Raw genomic sequence first — 12,306 nt, 5'->3', positions numbered from 1 at the left:
GCTTCTTAATATGCCTCTAGCTAGTTTTGATTTCTTCATCTGGAAACTGCACAATTGGGGATATTTAGTTCATTCTTTTTCAAATTTTTAATGTTAAATCTTCAATTCATTGCTCTGTTCTTTTCCCCATCTTGTTGATGTAAGAATTTAGAGAAATATTTTTTCCTTAAATGCCACTTTGGCTGCATGCTATAAATTTTGATATGTTGTTCTTAATGTCATTCTTTTTAATGAAATAATTTATGATTTCTATGATTTATTCTTTGATTCACTTATTCTTAGCATAAGTTTATTTAGTTTTCAATTCATTTTAATCTATGTTTCACTGCCATTTGTTGAATGTAATTTTATTGCATTAGGATTTGAAAAGAAAACATTTAATATTTTTGTGTTTCTATATTTGATTTTGAGGTTTCTTATGACCAAGTACATTTCAATTTTTGTCTAGATGCCATATGCTGCAAAGAAAAAAGATATTTTCTTTCCTTTGCTCCTTCATTTTTCTCCAAAGGTCTGTCATCTCTAACATTTCAAATATTCTGTTTATTTCCTTAGATTATTTAGTGTTTATTTTTTTGGTTGGGTTTATTAAGTTCTAAGAGGGGATATTTGAGTTCTCCTACTGGTGTAGTTTTACTATTTCTTCCTGTGACTCACTTAACTTCTCCTTTAAGAATTTGGATGATAAAAATGTTTGTATGAGCTCTTTGTTTTTTAGTGGCAAGGAACTGGAAATTGAGTGGATGCTTGTCAGTGGGGGAATGGCTGAATAAGTCATGGTATAAGGAAGGAAACCAATATTATGGTTCTATAAGAAATAGTAAACAGGCTGATTTCAGAAAAGCCTGGCAAAATCTACCTGAACTGATGCTGAGTGAAATGAGCAGAACTAGGAAAACATTCTACACAGTAACAAGAAGATTATGTGATGATCAACTGTGATGAACTTGACTCTTTTCAACAATGCAGGCAATTATGATAGACTTGGAATGGAAAATGCCAATCACATCCAGAGAGAGAACTATGGAGACTGAATGTGGATTGAAACTTAACATTTTCATCTTTTGTTTGTTTGTTTGTTTTTCTTTCTTTCTTGTGTTTTCTTCCCTTTTGTTCTTATTTTTTCTTGTACAGCATGACAAATATAGAAATATGTTTAAAATGACAGCATATATTTAATTTAGATTGATAGCTATCTCGACGAGGGGGAAGGTAAAGGAGGGATGGAGAAAAATTTAGAACACACAGTTTTATAAAAATGAATGTTGAAAATTATCTTCACATGTATTTGGGAAAAATAATAGTGAAAAATTTTTAAAAAGTAATTTGGATGTTATACCACTTGGTGCATATATGTTTAAGATTGGTATTGCTTCCTTGACTATGGTACCTTTTAGGAAAATTTCATTTCCTTCCTTAACTCTTTTAATTAGGTTTATTTTTGCTTTGACTTTATCAGAGAGCAGAATTGCTGTCCCTGCCTTTTTTTTTTTTTTTTTTTTGTCTTGGCTGAAGCATAATAGATTCTGCTCCAGTCCTTTATCTTTACTCTGTATTTGCCTCTCTGCTTCAAATGTGTTTCTTACAAAGAACATAGAGTGGAATTTTGGTTTTTAATGCACTCTGCTATCTGCTTTTATTTTATTGAAGAGTTCATCCCATTCACATTGACAGTTATGTTTACTACTTGTGTATTTCCTTCCATCCTATTCTTTCTCTTATCTGTCTTCTCTTTCCTTTCATTCTTTTCTTCCACACTAGTGTTTTGCACCTGTTTATCACTTCCCTGATCAGTCTTTTTTTCTATTAGTCTCTATTACATCTCTTTACTTAATCTCCTTCCTCCTACTTATCCATGAGGTAAAATAGATTTCCATATTCCACTGATTGTATACATTGTACCCTCTTTTATCCAATTGCTGATGAAAGTAAAGTTCAAGTGATGCTCATTACTCTACTTCACGTCCTCCCTTTCACTGTAGTTAAGTCTTTTGCTCTTCTTCATGTGAAATAATTTCTACCATTTTATTTCTCTTTTCCTTCTGAATCCAGTGTATTCCTTATTCTCATCCTTTTAAAATCTATCATTCCCTCAAATTCCCTTCATCATCATACCATCTAGCTATGTATATTCCTTCTGCCTGTACTAATAGTGATAAGGTTTAGTTTGGGGGAATTTAATCATTGTATTAATAAGATCAGCAAGTTAATGAAAATATGATCATTTGGATATCTTTTAGACCAAAGATAACCATGGACAAACTTGTCTATCAAACACTTCATCAATGAGAGAGGAAAAAGAGAAAAAAGGATCGTGCCTTGACAAAATCAAAGGGGGTAATCCTTTTTAATAAATAGACCTTAAAAATAAGAAAAAAAAAGTAGATGTCTCCCTTCCTTGGGAAAAAGGTACGTGTCTCCCTTACAGAAGAAATATCTGATACAGTGCTATGGTTCTGGTGTGGTTTCAGAGTGGTTCTTCTCTAGCTCAGGTCACACGTATAAATTTCTCTCTTCCACTACAACATCCTACAAAATTGGTCTTAATAACCAGGTAAGATAAAAAAAAATAGCTGAAACCTCATGTCTCTATTAGAAAATCAAATTGGAAATTTTTAGACCAGAGAATTAACAATTTTAGATTGGCCAATTTTCATGTTGATAAACTATCTGTTACCTATCAGAGCTATCATCTAGCTATCCTCTATCTATATATCATTATCTATCCATCCATTTATCCAACATCATTTATCTATTCATCCATCATCATCTATCTAATCATTCATCCATCCATTACCCATTCATCATCTATCCATCAGTCTCTGTATATCTACTGCAATATAAAAAAATCAGAAGCTGTCTTATAAGATGAATTCAGATAAAAATGAATTCATTTAAAAGTTGCTTGATTTAATTCCCATTTGTAATAAAAGGTTCTGAGAAAAATACATAACCAATTTTAAGTAACCCAATTTTAAAGCAATGCATATCAAGTAAGTTACTTACAATAAAACTTTTTCAACTTCTAGCTATGTTCAAATGGATAACTCCTTAACAAAAGTAGATATTACAAGATAGAACACAAATCATTCTTCTAAGATGAACTGCACTGATAGTCCTTTCTTTAACAGAACAAATAATTCTTATATTAGCTAAATTACAGAACATCCTGGCTTCACAAATCTATGCATCATTTGTCTAATTATCCCCCTAACATTGAAAAATCAAAGTACCTTAAACCAGAAATATATAGCTAATAACAGAAGTCAAAGCTAAATACTAAATTACTTATTTATCTTACTATATATAGAAACTCAGATATATTTCGAAGACTAGTTCAAAGAAAAATATTTAATATTATCTTCATTCTTGTCATCTGACATGATTACAAAACTTTGCCTTAAAATAATAGGGACATAAAGAAAAATGTTCCCTTATTTTTATGTTAATTCCAGGCAAAAGTTATGTAGATGGTTAGTTTGCATTTAGCCAGATGGAATGTTTTCCATTTCAGAAACAACATTTTGGAAAAATTGAGTCAGAACAATACTCTCAGTTCATGTCAATACTCATTCTCCCATGACAACTCTAGCAATGGTTTATGAATATAAAGTCCCACAGGATTGCTGGAATTATGAATCATTTACTTAATAAATCTTGATGATTTTTCCTGGTATAATCAGTTAGCAATGTCATAAAATATTAAATAATAATTTTCAATAATCAAGAATTTCAGGTGGGTTCAACTCTGATTGCTTGTCTTATATAATACATATTAATTATAATCTCAGACTGCTAATAGTAAGAGATTCACAGAAAAAAAACACAACTTATCTTGATAAACTCATCTTAAGTAGTGATTTCCCCTCCTATTTTAAATTCAACATTACACAGTAAAATGCTCCACAAAATAAGATTTGAGATTGTAAATACAGTAATCCTAAATAGTATGTAAGAAAAGATTTTATTAAAACTTTGTCTATAGGAAAAAAAAAAAAACATTTAGATAGTAATCATGTTCAAATGGACAACATCAGATTCCCACTAGGGTAACACAAGAAAACTTATAAATTCTGAATTACCATCTCCCTCATTTTTTTTAGTCATCCTCCCTAGTTTATTCCCAGAGACAGATATTCACTAGCATTAGATCTCAGATATTCTTTTCATTTAGTTACTAACTGTTGACTCTTGCTCTGAAAGCACCCATTTAAGAATGGTCCAAGGATGCAGTCCTAAAAATGAAATGCCCAAAAAATGTTCAGGGTCCTTTAGTCTCACTAATCACAGTATATTTGGGCATAATTGTTATCAATATCAAAATTATTACAATAAATTTTGTTTTTAAATTTAAATAATTCTTTCTTTAAGGTATTTCCCTTTCTTAAAAATTTGTGCTGATTTTCTAAAAAAGAATAATCACTAAACTTTTATGAAGTAAATTAGTTGGGGATCTCTAAAATAACAGATATCTCTTATTCACATAAAATTAAAATAAATCCTTAAAATTGGTAGTTATCAAAACTATGTAGATGTAAAATTTATTTAAATAACATAAGTGAATCCACCAAATACTATGAAAATAAATTCCTAATCATTACAGAATTCCTAGTTACCATCTTTCTTTAGTTAAAAAGTTTTTACAATGGAGAAGAGATTAATTTTTTACAAGCCCAAAAGAAAGATATAATCAATTAAATTAGCCTTATACTGATATGTTTTTAAAAGATTACAAGTGCCATCTTCCTGTGAAGGAATGTAAACAGTTTAACATATTTTATATTTCCTTTTTTTTTAAAACCTATTTAAGCTTTTCTTGGTTCTTGATGTTGGAGAGAAATATTTTTGCTTAATTCTGGTCTTATGAAAGCTTGCAATTCTTCTATTTTATTGAATGACCATTTTTTTCCTTGATATATTTTTGCAAGTAATTCTTGGTTGTAGTCCTAGCTCCTTTGTTTTCCAGAACACCATGTTTCATGTCCTCTACTCTTTTAATCTTTCAGCTGCCAAGTTTTATGTAATTCTTATTATGGCTCCCTAATGCCTGAATTTTTTTTTTTGGCTAGTAGTATTTTTTCATTGATCTAGTAGTTCTGAAACTTAGCTATAATGTCCTTTGGAGTTTTTATTTTGGGATGTCTTTTCTGAAAGATTAGTAGATTGGAAATTCTTTCAATGCCTATATTGTCCTCAGGATCCAGGACATCAGCACGGTTTCTCTTAACAATTTCTTGAAAAATGCTATTCAGGTCTTGCTTTTGATTATGACTTTCAGGTAGCCCAATGATTCTGATATTGTCTCTCTTGTATCTATTTTTCAGGTCAGTTGTTTTTCCCATGTGGTAGTCTACATTTTCTTCCCTTTTTTTCATTCTTTTAAATTTGATTGATTCTTATATCTCATAGAGTCATAAGCTTCCATTTGCTCAATTATAACTTTAAGAAGTTGTTTTCCTCAATTAGCTCCTGTATTTTCTTTTCTATTTGGCCAATACTACTTTTTAAGCAATTTTTTTTTCCAAGCTGTTGACTCTTTTTTTCCACAATTATCTTGCATCACTTTTTTTCTTTTCCCACTTTTTCATCTACTTCTCTTACATGATTTTTAAGCTTCTTTTTGAGTTCTTCCATGAGTTCTTTCTGGATTTGAGACCATTCACCAATTTTCTTTTGGGTTTTGTCGATACGTGTTTTTTATATGTTGTCTTCTTCTCAGTTTGTGTCTTGACTTTTTCTGTCACTATAACCTGCTATGATCAGATTATTTTTTGTTGTTTTTCCTCTTTTTTTGTGTGGCTTTCCTTTTCTTTTAAATTTGAGTGTTCCTGGGGTGGGAGGCACACTGTTTTAGTCTTCTCATGCCTGAGCTATAGGTTCTGGCTAGTTACCTGGTGCTGCACTGATGTTGCTCTGAGGCCCACAAGGGACTTCTGTGTTTGGATCTTTCCTGAGGGCTAGGATCCATGTGGGCAGGCTCTGCTGGAAACTGTTAGAGTCTGGCAGCTTATCTGGGGTTGAGCTGGTTTCTAGTGGGGTGTCTGGCATGTGCTGAGGCTGGTAAAGTGATCTGGCTGCTAGTGACTGTGTGCTCAGGGCTATCCTGAAGCCTGTGGCACAGCCTGGATGCTGGGCCCTGCCTGTTTACTGGGGCAGTGATAAGTTTGGTAGTTACCTATTTGCCATGGGCTACACTGAAACATCTTGAGATCTGGGAAGATGCTTCTTTGCCTGGGACTACCTGGAAACCTGGCCACTGGACAATATCTGTTTGCCCAGGTCCATGCTGAAGCATGGGAATGTCTGGCTATTGCAGGTTGCCTCTTTCCTGAGGGCCTATGCTGAAGCATGAAGTAGTTCTCAGAGCTAAAGTCTGCTTTTGACAAGGCTATGCTGCAGCATGTGAGGAATATTGACATTTGCCTGCACTACCACACAAAGCCTCAGGATCTCCCATTAATTTTCTCACATGGGGCTTGCAGGTAGCTTGCTGGGATCTTTCCTTTCATGGACTTCACTCACTTTTACCCTAGTGAGACAGATCTTCCCTTTCAATCTTACAAATTTTGTTAGGTTTAAAGATTGCTTTACCCCATCTTTTTCCTGGTTTTGCTTTTCCAGGATTTGTTTTGAGGAGGTATTTTATGATTATTTGCAGTAAATAGGAGAGCATTATGGCAATGCAATGCTTACTTCATCTTCTTGGTTCCAGGAAATCAGACAAATTTTTCTAATTTCAACTTGTTTAAGAGTTTAACAAGTGAATTCTTTCTATGTTATCTTTTTCCTTCTCTGGATTAAATCCGTTTTCTCCAATAATTCCCTTCCAGGATCAAAGGTCATGATGGACAATTAAATAGAGAGAACAATATTAACAAATATATGCAAAAATATAAATTCAAGACAAATTGCAAATGTGGGACTTCAGTTAAGACTTAAAAATCGGGGAAGCCAGGATGGGGAAATGAGGAGCAAGAGTATTTCAAGCATGGGAGACAGCCAATGAAAATGTATGAAGTCAGGAGATAAAAGTATTTTGTGTAAGCAACAAGGAACAAGTGTATGTAAGGAATAAGGAGTAAGTTGTAAGAAGGCTGGAAATTTAAAAAGGGACCAAGTTATGAAGGACTTTAAAAGCCAAAAAGAGGATTTTTATAGTTGAATATGGAGGTGATAAGGAGATATTGGAATTTATTGAATATAGAAGGAAGACATGGTCAGACATGTTTTAGGAAGATCACTTAGTAAACTTAAGAATGGATAGGAGTAGGGGGGATACTAGAGGCAGAAAGAACCTTTGGAACAAATAAACCCCACAGAGAGGATATACAGGAGATGTTGGGAAGGTAGGAATAGCAGAACTTAGCAAATGACTGGTTATGGTGGGATGCATGAGTGAGGAATTAGGATGTCACCTGGTTTGATTGAGAGAACAGTGGCACCCTAGGGAAGTTAAGAAGAGGAGAGAATTTATGAGCAAAGGATAATGATTTTAGTTTTAGACACATGGAGTTTTATTCTACCGGGGACAAAGTATTTAATCTCTCTGGATCTCACTTTTCTCATATATATAATTAGAGGATTGGACAAGATGATTTCAAAGTTTCCTTCCATCTCCTATATCTGTGATTCTATGACCTTCTAGTGGTAAAAATTTTAGCCCTTTGAGGGTTAGTCAAGCTATTTCTGAATTTTATGTATAATATCCTACCTATAAATTCCATGTCCCTTGTTCCTTGCTTTACACAAAATTCCTGGGATTTCTCATCTCTTGTGGCTTTTTTAAAATTAAAGAACAGAGTGTACTACACACAAAAGATATAGTGAAAATATGTGGAGGTTTAAAAACACCTAATATAATTCCATTTGTAAGTTATATTTCTATTTCTCATAGTTATAGGCACAATCTCAGGATTTAACAGTAGCAGAGGCCAAGTGCTATTAATCATTCCCTCTAGAAAAGATACAACACCAAAGGATTGTATGGAGTTTTAATTATAGTCATTGTGGGAGATGTCAGCATGCTGTAGTCTAAGAGCAACATAGCTCTGCTATTCATCACGAGGCAAACACAAATTCACATGTAACCTGATCACGTGGTTTATTAGAGTCATCTACATAAATCATGTTACAGAACAGCAAGCTAAGATGCCTTTCAGTGGAAGGAAATCGAGAATGAATCACACTTGCTCAAATAATATTAATATTGCCTACCTGACTACAAAACTATTTAGAACCACAGGGCTAAAATAAATCACTGATAACAGCAATTGCCTAGATCTTTCATAAAGGATGAATTTTTTTTTTTGGATTAGGTTTAGAACAACGTGACATAATAAAGAAAGGCTTTGCCATAAAGTCACAAATACTTAAGTACAAGTCATGTCTTTAATGCATGCTACCTGGGGGAGCAAGAAGACATTGTTAAACCTCTTTTTTTTGTTGTTTTTTTGTTTTTGTTTTTGTTTTTTTGTTAAACCTCTTAATGTCCCAGACATCTTTATAAAATGATAGTTAGGTACTGATTTATGTTGATGGAGAGAATTTCCACACCACAAGTATTACTAAAATTACAGACTTAGACTCTCCTGTACTCTTCCCATTCGTGTGATAGTTACTAGCAGCCAATCTCAAAGTTGGAAGGATGGGGATAGTTTCAGGAATAGAATTAAGGGTTAGGATTTTGTAACTCTCATTAAAGTTTGTTTATGTACATGAAGAAATAATCTATTATTCAAAAACCGTTCAAGTCCAAAATTGTTTTTAAGGCTTATAAATCTAGTTCATGTAGGCAACCATTTTGTCAAGAGCCTATTACAAACAAAACAGTGTTAGGTTCAGAAAATTCAGAAATTTTCATTCAGAAATTGAATTCAGAAAATGAAATAACCCCTTTCTTATGTAATTATTGAGGAAGGGAGAATTACATATCTACTTAATAAAGTTAAATTCTCTCCAACAGAGAACTATGTTAAGGAGTGAAATATGATGAAGCCACTATTCCTGCCTTAAGTTCTTGAGAGCTTTAAGACCCAGTGAATAAATAAATCAATTCATTAGTCAACCTAATAAACATTATTAAGTGAGTACAATGTATCAGAAACCATGCCAGATGCTGGGCATTAAAAAGACAATAAGGCAGTTCCTATCCTCAAGAAGCTTATACTTTACTAGATAAAGATGAGTAGAGAATGGGATAGAGGTCAGTGTTAAGATTTTTTTAATAATTATCCATGATCTGTGTGATTGTTCTACTTGTCCTTTCTACACCATTCTCTGAAATTTATGAAACAATCATAGATTTAGAACTGGAAAGGACTTCAAAGTTTATCTAGTTTAATCCCTTGACTTTACAGATAAGGAAACTGAGATTCAGAGAGAGTGTGATTAAATCATGTATCTGAAGCAGAATTTGAATCTAGGTCTTCCAGCACTTTATCCACTGTGGAACACTGTATCTCCAGTGAGATGTTTTATTTGCAAACCAAATATTGTTTTATTTTTGTCTTTGTACCTATAAAACCTAACAGCAGCCCAGCACACAATAAAACAAAAGAAATGCTTGTTGATTAATTGTTATATATGATCTGCATACTATTCTGGGCCTGGTACTTATAACCTATGTGACTTGGACAAGTCCTTTATCTTTTCATTTACCAGTTTCTGCATTTTTCAAAATGATGGAAGTTGGAATATTCCATCAGATATCCCTTTTAGATCCAAATCTATGATTCAGTCACTCAGATTCCCAGAACACATTGCACAGTTAGGGCTCTACTGCTGTAGACTAATTCTAGCTCTTGTCTTTTCTCTTCTGCTAGTTTTACTACTCAGTGAATTCTCTCCTCCATTCAGTCACTCTGTATTCACTTTATTTCCAGGCTCCTTCAGATCCAAGAACTCTTGGACATAACTAGCATAAATATATGCTAATTTACTATCTATTGTCCATATTTCACTTCAACCAGATTAGTTTTCAATATCCAACATAACAACACATATCTGAGGTTAATTCTTGCTGCCATTAAGTGGAAATGAAAGAAAAAATTATGTATTATATCATTGGAAACACAGCTAGTTCACTAATATCTGAAACTTCTAATAGAACTTCTGGGTAAGAAGGAAGAGGAATTAGTAAATGTAAGAAGATTATTTAATGAGGTAAGAAGAAACATACTAAAGTGTGGTGTCATGAAAGACAAAGAAACAAAAAGTATCAAGAAAGAGGAGTGGCCAGCAATATCCAATTTTAAAGTGAAGTTAAAGAGGAAAAATTCTTGAAATAAGCCATTGAATTTGTTTATAAAGTATTAAGTGGGCAATAATGATGCAAAAAAAAGGATGGATTTTTTTTTTCAAATGCACAGAAGGGAAAAGAAGGAAATTAAGAAGAAACACTAAAGCAAATAGTTTTAAAAGTTATGTGAAATTTCCTTTAAAGAAAAAAAAGCAATTATCATGAAATGAAGATGCACAATGTCATATATAATAGTCATTCATATCCTACTATATGCATGTATATAGCAGATATTTATTTTTCTAGGAATATTTGTTTTTGGTTGTTTAAATTCAGAATTAAAATGAAATAAAAATGTATACAAAACATTATTAGTGAAATTTGAAAGAACTCTTTGAATGGTAGGCCAGAAGTAAATTTATAAGGGAATTAAGAATAAGTGAATGATGAAAGAGGGGAGGTACCAGATGTAGATATCATTTAAGAAATGTTAGAATCAAAGGAAAGAAACAATTTCCCTTGTTGTTGCTGTGGCCTTTATCTAAAATGGAAGGGCCTATATATAATATTGTGTCTTTGTCTTTTGTAGTAGAAAGAAGAGGATTGAGGTCTGAGTATCAGTGCAAGTCCTATCACTAAATTGTTTTATGATATTGAGAGTCACTCTTTGGCTTTTGGTTTTCTTGTACATAGAATGATAGCACTGGACCAGATGAACTTCAACCTGACAAGTTCATGATCTGATTTTTCTTCCTTCAAATTGACAATAAGGCTTACTTCAGCTTAAGCTCCTATACTAATTAAAGTAAATTAAAAAAAAAAAAAGATTGCAGTGCGACATATTTTCCATGCCAGAAATCATGTAAATCAGTTCAATTTACTTTTGAATTTACTTTTGAGGAAACTGAGTTCTCAATATTTGTGAAACATCACAATCCTTGTCATGACTAGTTCCACAAGAGATATGAATTACACCAGCATAGTATTGGTTAAATGTTTCATTTAGGGTACATATTTAAAAATATTTTGGTTCATTCTCATGTGGTTGCATGCATACATAACTTGTCGAGTTCCTAATAGAGGAGGAGCTTAAATAAAGGTTTGTTGAAAATGCTGATTTATTTACATCAAAACACAGAACAATATGAGGAACTGTATCTTCTGGAAAAAAGTTCAGGATTATTTAGGTCAATTAGTGAGTCATCTGAGTATGAACACTACTCAGATCTATGGGAATGAATGCCATATTTCAGAAAACAGATGTGTAGGGAGAAGAACATGGAACCAAAATACACAGCCCTGGGGAGTTTGACAGCTTGTGGGAGTTAGGTTGATGGGTATTCTCCATAGCTGAGAATGTAGGAATGATTGGAAAGTAGGAAATAAATCAGTTATGACTACCTTGTGTTAACTAAGGTTGAGCTGTAGCAAGGAGAAATCAGTGATCTGTAGTCTTTAGAAAGTTTGGAAAGGAAAATCAAGGAAATTCAGGAAGTGAACAAGAGCAACTGGGCATAACAAAATATAAATAGCAGGTACATATGACATGCTCCAGGTACTTGGAGACAAAGAAAGGGCAATACAGTACTGCTTAAATGAAGCAATGAGTGGGTATTTTGAGAGTGAGTTTTTTCAGTGGTTGTAATTATACATAACGGTACTTTCTATTATCCATTTTTCTTCAAATAATGTGCACAAGATTTTATAATTAACTATCTAAAAGCAATGTGGTAGTTCAATTTAACAACATTAACAACATTATTATTTAATAATTGAATGCTCACTTAGTTAATTTATCTTGGAGTCTAAGTGTGGTTCATTCATTCCTGTTGGGAAAGGATGTGAGTTAGCACAGGTCTTTAAACAGAAATCAGAAGGCCCAATAAAATTTCCCCTGTGGAGTAGTAGGAATGGTTGTGCAAATGATTTCACCAAGGAGCCCCATGCTGTCTGATACAGACTTGCACTCTAGGCTTCAGTGTCTGGGCAATAAACTTGTCAGACAGTCCCTCTCCTAACCTCCAGCTGTTATTTCCTCCCTTTTGCCAGGGAAGAAAATCAGTAGGGAG

Source organism: Antechinus flavipes, chromosome 1, assembly GCF_016432865.1.
Source record: "Antechinus flavipes isolate AdamAnt ecotype Samford, QLD, Australia chromosome 1, AdamAnt_v2, whole genome shotgun sequence".
Classification (NCBI taxonomy): Eukaryota; Metazoa; Chordata; class Mammalia; order Dasyuromorphia; family Dasyuridae; genus Antechinus; species Antechinus flavipes.
This window is presented reverse-complemented; position numbering follows the sequence as displayed.